We start from the raw sequence: 9,063 nt of genomic DNA, 5'->3' as shown, positions 1-9,063 counted from the left end.
AGGATCGAGCAGATTGACTCCCCTCGCTGGCAAGGGTCGAAAGCGCTATGCTGAGTACTGCTCTCCAGGATGCCCGTCTCTGAGATCCGGCTCGAGGAGGACACTGCCAGCTTGCTGTACCTTGGGCTGGATGCCTCTCCCGGAGGTGAGTTTCCAGAGGCTCTGTTCTCGAACAGACAAGGATGGCTGGTCCCATGTGTCCCATACAGAGGTCTATATAGTGGCATTCGGTGATTTCTTCCCGAATAGTGGCTGGCTGGGGCGCCCTAGGGCCCCCTAGCCACATTCCCTTAAAGGAGCCCCCTTCCTTTGAATGGGTTGGTTCCAGGCCTTTGAGCGGCCTGAATAGGACCTGGTGCAGCCGCACTAAGGTTCCTGACGAGGCTTATAGCTTGGGCTATGGCTGTAGGGAATGCTGTCACTGACAGCCTTGTGTGACCCGAGGGGGAGTGGTTCAGGCATTTCTTTTGAATTTGCTTGTCCTGACAGTTGTCACTGCCAGTGGGCATGCACTCCCCTCGGCATGGCGGCGTTGGTATTTCGTTCCCCGTAGCGTCAAGCTGACGCAGCGCGAGTTCCCTTTCGAAAGGGAACGTCTCCGGTTACGTATGTAACCTAGGTTCCCTGAGAACAGGGAACGAGACGCTGCTTCGCTTTGCCATGCCTCAGGGCCTGCCCGCCGAACAGTCCCTTCAGACGAAGAGGCGGTGTCATGTTGGTAAGGCGCCCTTATATACTTCCTGGTCGCACTTTGATGACGTCATGGGCTGTCGCCGGTCAATAGGATTGACGTGATTCGATTGTGATTCAGACACCTGTCACACTGAAGGCGTTCCCCGTAGCGTCAAGCTGACGCAGCGTCTCGTTACCTGTTCTCAGGGAACCTAGGTTTCATACGTAACCGGAGACGTTTTAATGCTGTAACTATAGCTTCCACTCTGACAGCCTGGTGGAAATTTCACCAAATCACAAATTCTATACTAGCTACATCTAACCTCACCCCACTGTGGAACAACCGTGACTTCATAAGCAATAAAAAAATACTGAATTTTCGCACATGGGCTGAAAAGGGCATCACCCACATTAACCATATTTTCAAGTTTAACACATTTACAACATTTCCGCAATTGGCCCAGGAGTTTGGCATCAGGAGCAATGAATTTTTAAAATACCTTCAACTCAAATCTTCTGTTCTGGCAAAAATAAATATCAGAGCCATACATTTAGAACTTCCACCGGCAATATCAGACTTGGTTAACATTTCCTCTCCAAAGAAACTTCTCTCAAAAATATACAAAATCATTTCAAATCAACCTCAGACCACATACTTACCAACAATTAAATGGGAAAACGATATCTCAATAGCTCCTGATGCCAACTTCTGGACCCAAATCTGTAAAAACATCTATCACATGTCCAAAAATGCTAGTCTTCAACTAATACAATACAAAACACTTCATAGAACACATTACACGGGCAATAGATTAGCTAAAATGGGTTTCACATCAGAAGTCTGCACACATTGCAATCAGAAAGCTACAGATACATACATACATGCAAACTGGCACTGCACTCCAATCAAACACTTTTGGGAAGAGGTCACACAATCACTATCTAATAAAGTGGGCTGCCGCATCCCACTATCGCCCTCTCTTTGCTTGCTGGGGGACCTCACAATAATTTCTGATAAAAAAAAATATAAACTATAAAATGCTCCTCACAGCTCTAACCATCGCCAAGAAAACTATCTTCATGAACTGGAAAACACGTAACAAAATACACATTAACCACTGGAAAAACCATATTACAGACTTCATTTCGATGGAATACACATCTCCCCCTTATAATTACGCATCTGAAACCGACCTCTGCCATCCAATACTTTTTGACCTCTTACAACTATGAATTCCTTCTATCCTCTCAACTCTGATTCCTTCCACCTTTTAATCAACCCACGGATATTACTGCATTTTTGTTATTATTGTCATCATTGTCATTATTTTCATCACTGTTAGTGTTATGATTACTAGTATTATTTTTTATGGACGTAATTGTTGTTGTTATTGTCGTTGCTCTCATCATTGTTATCACCATTGCCATCATCATCACCATTGCCATCATCATTATCATTATTATTATTATTATTATTGCTGTTTTGGAATTACTAACCTGGTTTTCATTGTTACCACTACTGCTGTAGTTAAATCAATTGATTATTTCCAATTCCCCCCTAATCTTTTCATGTGTTTTTAATGCACCACAACGTAGAAGAGAGAGAAGGAAGAAGGAAAAAAAAAAAAAGTGTGTGTATATATGTATGTGTATATACACTAAAAAACCTCATAAACACTCAGGCAGGAAAGACAGGAGAGAAGTGGTTTCCCTAGGACAGCATCTCTGTCCCAAGTTGAGACACTCTCACACTGTACCCCTTCTTTTAATGCACCATAGACATTACACACAACATAAAAAAAATTAAAAAATAAAATAAAAAAAAGTATAGGAGAAAATAGGGACTAAATAGATGTGGGGGGAGGGTTATCTTATATATTATCCTCTATTACTAATTCACTATCTAAAATTGATTTGTCTATGGAGTGGTGGCAATGGTAATCAATGGTAATCATTACATAGGAGAAAAAAGAAAAAAAAAAAGGGGGAAGGAGAAGGAGACTAATACAATGAGGGCAGTATGGTGGAGGTGGTGGCGGTGATGGCAATGAAGATGGTAATAATAAATAATTAATGGTTAATTTGCTTATGCACACACACACACTCACACCCACACACCTATACATTTACACATTTTTATTTCACTTCTGGACTTATGGAAGCGCCCCATTTTTGAGAATTCTTTGAAAACGATATACCCAAATGAAAATGTCTGCAGCTCTTAAACCCTATGGTCTATATTCATAAACCTGGTCTTATTTTAAACTAGACACTTGAAATATTGCTACCCAAGAGTCATAATAACTCAAAGTAATATGGGAACAGAGTAATATACATGTAAATATACATGTAAGTGACTCACGTTTTTTTTTGTTTTTTTTCACTTAGGGAAAAAAATATTATAATTTAATGTTAAGAGCCTGAAAATAACTTAAATATAAAACTGAATGTCTAATCATGTCATGATTCAAATATGAGGATGATTCTCTCAGTAATGTGGCTTCTGTGAGCTTTTATGTCAAGAAAAGTCTAGGCGTCATTTCAAAAAGGCCATTTATTTCAGAACATTTGCTATTGTAAAGAGTAGTTTTTCATTCAAATAAATCTGCAATAAACTGCAATAAACTACTAATTATAATGGATAAACAGTTACTGAAAAACTAAAGCAACTATTTACAGAGATTACAAAGTGTAAAAAACTAATTTAGCTGATGAGAACTGTCAGTAAGAGTCTGCGTGCTCCACTGCAGTTGCGCCATGGAGAACGCACAGCCAGCGCACAAACAGTATTCACCAAAGCCTACTTACGTAAACTGCGCAAGATAATGGCTTTTGATTGGTTACTAAGTCCATCAATCAAACCTTTGTTGGAAAGGCATTGGCTGGGCACCGAGTGCCTTTATCCAACGAAAACCATGGGCGCAATGATTGACAGCTCACCAAGCCTGTAAGGCACTTCCTCTATATTATGCATCCCAGAAGAGTCTCTGATTGAAGGAGAGAGACGAGGGTTGAACCATTTCACGTGGGAGAAACTATTCTAGCAGGGGGAGTTTGCCAGACACGGATTAGAATCGATATTTCATTGAAAATGGACATGATTGATTACGCTAACTCAAAACTCTGTTGCAAACAACGGAGGATTTTTAGTTTTTTCAGAATTTTTCAGAAAGTCAGAATTGTGTGTATAAAGTCAGAATTATGTGTATAAAGTCAGAATTGTGTGATATAAAGTCAGAATTGTGTGATAGTCAGATTTGAATTGTGTGATATAAAGTCAGAATTGTGTGTATAAAGTCAGAATTATGTGTATAAAGTCAGAATTGTGTGTATAAAGTCAAAAAAGAGAAAAAATGGAAAAGGGGAAAAAATAGCCTTTTTGACAATGACTTGTGTTTATAAATAGCCCCTTTCCTTTTTTTTGTTTTTGTTTTTTTTGTTCTGTTGTTGTTTTCTGTTTAGTTATTAACTTTTGTATTTTGACTACATTTTGGTATGTGTATACTCTCTTTCCCCTACGAGAGTTTTGTATTTTGCTGTTTTTTGTCAATAAAAAAAACAAATAAATAAAATAAAAAAACAACAACGAACTAAAGATAATCTTCGTTCAGTGAATGTATATTATCTGTATCTTTAGTTTTGTCTAAATAAACTGCACATTTGTCGCTAGAAAGCATCCATAATTGAATTGTGAGATATAAAGTCAGAATTGTGTGTGTAAAGTCAGAATTGCGTGTATAAAGTCAGAATTGCGTGTCAGAATTGCGTGTCAGAATTGCGTGTATAAAGTCAGAATTGTGTGATAGTCAGATTTAAATTGTGTGATAGTCAGATTTGAATTGTGTATATAAAGTCAGAATTGCGTGTATAAAGTCAGAATTGCGTGTATAAAGTCAGAATTGTGTATATAAAGTCAGAATTGTGTGTATAAAGTCAGAATTGCGTGTATAAAGTCAGAGTTTTGTGATAGTCAGATTTAAATTGTGTGATAGTCAGATTTGAATTGTGTATATAAAGTCAGAATTGCGTGTATAAAGTCAGAATTGTGTGTATAAAGTCAGAATTGTGTGATAGTCAGATTTGAACTGTGTATAAAGTCAGAATTGTGTGTATAAAGTCAGAATTGCGTGTATAAAGTCAGAATTGTGTGATAGTCAGATTTGAACTGTGTATAAAGTCAGAATTGTGTGTATAAAGTCAGAATTGCGTGTATAAAGTCAGAATTGTGTGATAGTCAGATTTGAACTGTGTATAAAGTCAGAATTGTGTGTATAAAGTCAGAATTACGTGTATAAAGTCAGAATTGTGTGATATAAAGTCAGAATTGTGTGATAGTCAAATTTGAATTGTGTGATATAAAGTCAGAATTGTGTGTATAAAGTCAGAATTATGTGTATAAAGTCAGAATTGTGTGATAGTCAGATTTGAACTGTGTATAAAGTCAGAATTGTGTGTATAAAGTCAGAATTGCGTGTATAAAGTCAGAATTGTGTGATATAAAGTCAGAATTGTGTGATAGTCAAATTTGAATTGTGTGATATAAAGTCAGAATTGTGTGTATAAAGTCAGAATTATGTGTATAAAGTCAGAATTGTGTGATATAAAGTCAGAATTGTGTGATAGTCAGATTTGAAATGTGTGATATAAAGTCAGAATTGTGTGTATAAAGTCAGAATTATGTGTATAAAGTCAGAATTGTGTGTATAAAGTCAAAAAAAGAGAAAAAATGGAAAAGGGGAAAAAATAGCCTTTTTGACAATGACTTGTGTTTATAAATAGCCCCCTTTTTTAGTTTTTTTTTGTTCTATTGTTGTTTACTGTTTAGTTATTAACTTTTGTATTTTGACTACATTTTGGTATGTGTATACTGTCTTTCCCCTACGAGAGTTTTGTATTTTGCTGTTTTTTGTCAATAAAAAAACAAATAAATAAAATAAAAAAACAACAACGAACTAAAGATAATCTTCGTTCAGTGAATGTATATTATCTGTATCTTTAGTTTTGTCTAAATAAACTGCACATTTGTCGCTAGAAAGCATCCATAATTGAATTGTGAGATATAAAGTCAGAATTGTGTGTGTAAAGTCAGAATTGCGTGTATAAAGTCAGAATTGTGTGTCAGAATTGCGTGTATAAAGTCAGAATTGTGTGATAGTCAGATTTAAATTGTGTGATAGTCAGATTTGAATTGTGTATATAAAGTCAGAATTGCGTGTATAAAGTCAGAATTGCGTGTATAAAGTCAGAATTGTGTATATAAAGTCAGAATTGTGTGTATAAAGTCAGAATTGCGTGTATAAAGTCAGAATTGCGTGTATAAAGTCAGAATTGTGTATATAAAGTCAGAATTGTGTGTATAAAGTCAGAATTGCGTGTATAAAGTCAGAATTGTGTGATATAAAGTCAGAATTGTGTGATAGTCAAATTTGAATTGTGTGACATAAAGTCAGAATTGTGTGTATAAAGTCGGAATTATGTGTATAAAGTCAGAATTGTGTGATAGTCAGATTTGAATTGTGTGATATAAAGTCAGAATTGTGTGTATAAAGTCAGAATTATGTGTATAAAGTCAAAATTGTGTGATATAAAGTCAGAATTGTGTGATAGTCAGATTTGAATTGTGTGATATAAAGTCAGAATTGTGTGTATAAAGTCAGAATTATGTGTATAAAGTCAGAATTGTGTGTATAAAGTCAAAAATAAGAGAAAAAATGGAAAAGGGGAAAAAATAGCCTTTTTGACAATGACTTGTGTTTATAAATAGCCCCCTTTTTTAGTTTTTTTTGTTCTGTTGTTGTTTTCTGTTTAGTTATTAACTTTTGTATTTTGACTACATTTTGGTATGTGTATACTCTCTTTCCCCTACGAGAGTTTTGTATTTTGCTGTTTTTTGTCAATAAAAAAAACAAAATAATAAAATAAAATAAACAATGAACTAAAGATAATCTTCGTTCAGTGAATGTATATTATCTGTATCTTTAGTTTTGTCTAAATAAACATTTGTCGCTAGAAAGCATCCAATGGGAAGAGAAAACTACGAGAAAAGCTGTTCATCTAACGTTACATAGGCCTGAATCTGGAGCATTTCAAGCCAATAACGCCTAACGTTAACTTACCTGTTATGTCAGAACCTGACACATTGTCTGGCTGATTATAACAGTAAAATCATTGTATTAACCATTTATTAAGTGAATTACTTTTTTTATTGACTTCTCAGGTGTGCTGTGAATAATTGCTATGGCAATGGTTGAAAACATGGCTATAATAACTGTAAGGTTATTCATTACACCAAAGCTGGTTATACCTTGAGTACTACAAGACTTTAAAAGGTTACTTAGACAGAAGCTTCTACGAAAACAGTGTTTATTGTCCAAAAACATCATGTTTAATGTTTTTTTGTTTTGATTACATTGGCAGGACAGATCACAGCACATGTTGAGGTTAGATTAATCAACTGATCAGCAACGCAGCATCCATTAGATCCTGACCAGTTACAATGAAAACACACAGAACCTAAACTGTCTGACTTTGATGAATTTTGATTGGCACTGAATTAATGAGACATTTTGAATAATGAAGCAGAGATGTATAAACAAATCATTTTTATTTTGTGTACTCAATTCATTAGAAGAACAGTAGAACTTTATTGTTGTCCACATGGCCACATTTTCTTTTTTGTTTCTTGGAAGTTGGAACCAGCAATGGGACAACAGTCATTTTAGCAGACCTTCCTTTATGACACAGTCATTCCTATGTTCTCCTGCGGTTCCCAAGATGGGGGCCAGGTCTTTAGGCTGAAAGAAATGGCAAAATAAAACATACAGAAATCATGTATTTAATTTCTGAAATATGTTAAATATAAGAAATGGCCTCTGTTCAGTTTCTATATATTTCCCTGACAGAATGTGGTGAAGAAAGCGGAACGCTGAAGAGATTTTATATTAATATCAAATTATATAATTGTCACTTTGTAATGACATTTTAAACTGTTTACATTACAAAGATTTGTCAAAAATAAACATAATTCTGTACAGGTATAATTTAGTTGTCATTGACGATTTATTTATTACATTGTATTGTGTTTGTATTTAATTGTGAACCTCATATTGTGTATCCAATCATATTGTGTGATAAGGAGATCACCCCATTCCTACTGAATATGAAATTGTGATTTTCGGATCCGGCGTTCGGGAATCCATGAAATGCACACTTTAGCCTGATTTTGAGAACTACGCCGAGACCTAAAGCACGATCAATGTAGAATTCAACAGCTGAGATACGCGCGACTTCCTCTGCTTGTAAACAAATCGCTTCTGGGTCATATGTCCGAACGCCGGATCTACGTCATATTCTCGCACATGCGTCATGGAGGCATACACGGAAGTCGAGAACAAGTTGGATAAAGGTGTTATTTTGATTCTTTTTTGCGCACAAAAACTATTGTCGTCGCATCGTAAAATTATTGTAGAGCCACTGTGGTGAGATGGACTTTGTAACGACGTTTTAAGTGCCTTTCGTGGATCTTGGAAGTGTCAATGTACTGAATGCAAATGGAGGCCTGTCTGAAGCCTTTCTCAGCCATCAGCTTTCAACTAAAATATCTTCATTTGTGTCTGAAGATGAATGGAGGTCTTACAGGTGTCCAACGACATGAGGGTGAGTAATTAATGACAGAATTTTCATTTTTGGGTGAACTAACCCTTTAACAAGGGCCTTAATAATGACTTGGATGCCAAGTGAATGCAACTAATTGAACAGACAGACTAAATATGCAGTTGAGTCAATGCACCGGAAAATATGAATGTCCATTATGTGGCCACAGACATTATACCTTAATATATGGATAATATATGGATAAAATAAAATATGGATAATCTCAATGAACTGATTGACCACAGTTGAGAACCACCACAATAGAAAAATGTAATTTGTCTGTAATAGAAAGATTCAATGTTAAATAGTCTTGTAAGAGGATGTAACTAAAAGAACCAACAGTCAAACATTCAATATCAACAGGTTGGAAATTAAACATTTTGAAAAATACCTACTATGATGAAAATTCATAGTGTATCAAAACAAAACTCTTTCTGTTTTTTGTATGACGAACATAATGTATCCACTGCAAACTCCAGTTTATTTGTCACTGTATTGTTTGGCCAACAAATACTGAGATATTTGATGAAAATAAAGTTCATTTGAATTGGACTTAATGACTCTGGCTTTAATGCATAAAAATGGGGATTAGCAGTTAGACAGTACAATAGCATTATTTGTACATTATTTACCTTGGTGCATCTTCGATTTGCACAGTTGATCTTCTTCAGGCAGTGGGCGCATTGCCGAAAAGTGGATCCACCTGGCATTTTTACTACAGACAAAACAAAAATAAAT

Source organism: Gobio gobio, assembly GCF_949357685.1.
Source record: "Gobio gobio genome assembly, chromosome: 8".
Lineage (NCBI taxonomy): Eukaryota > Metazoa > Chordata > Actinopteri > Cypriniformes > Gobionidae > Gobio > Gobio gobio.
The sequence above is the reverse complement of the archived record's forward strand: the minus strand, read 5'-3'. Positions refer to the sequence as shown.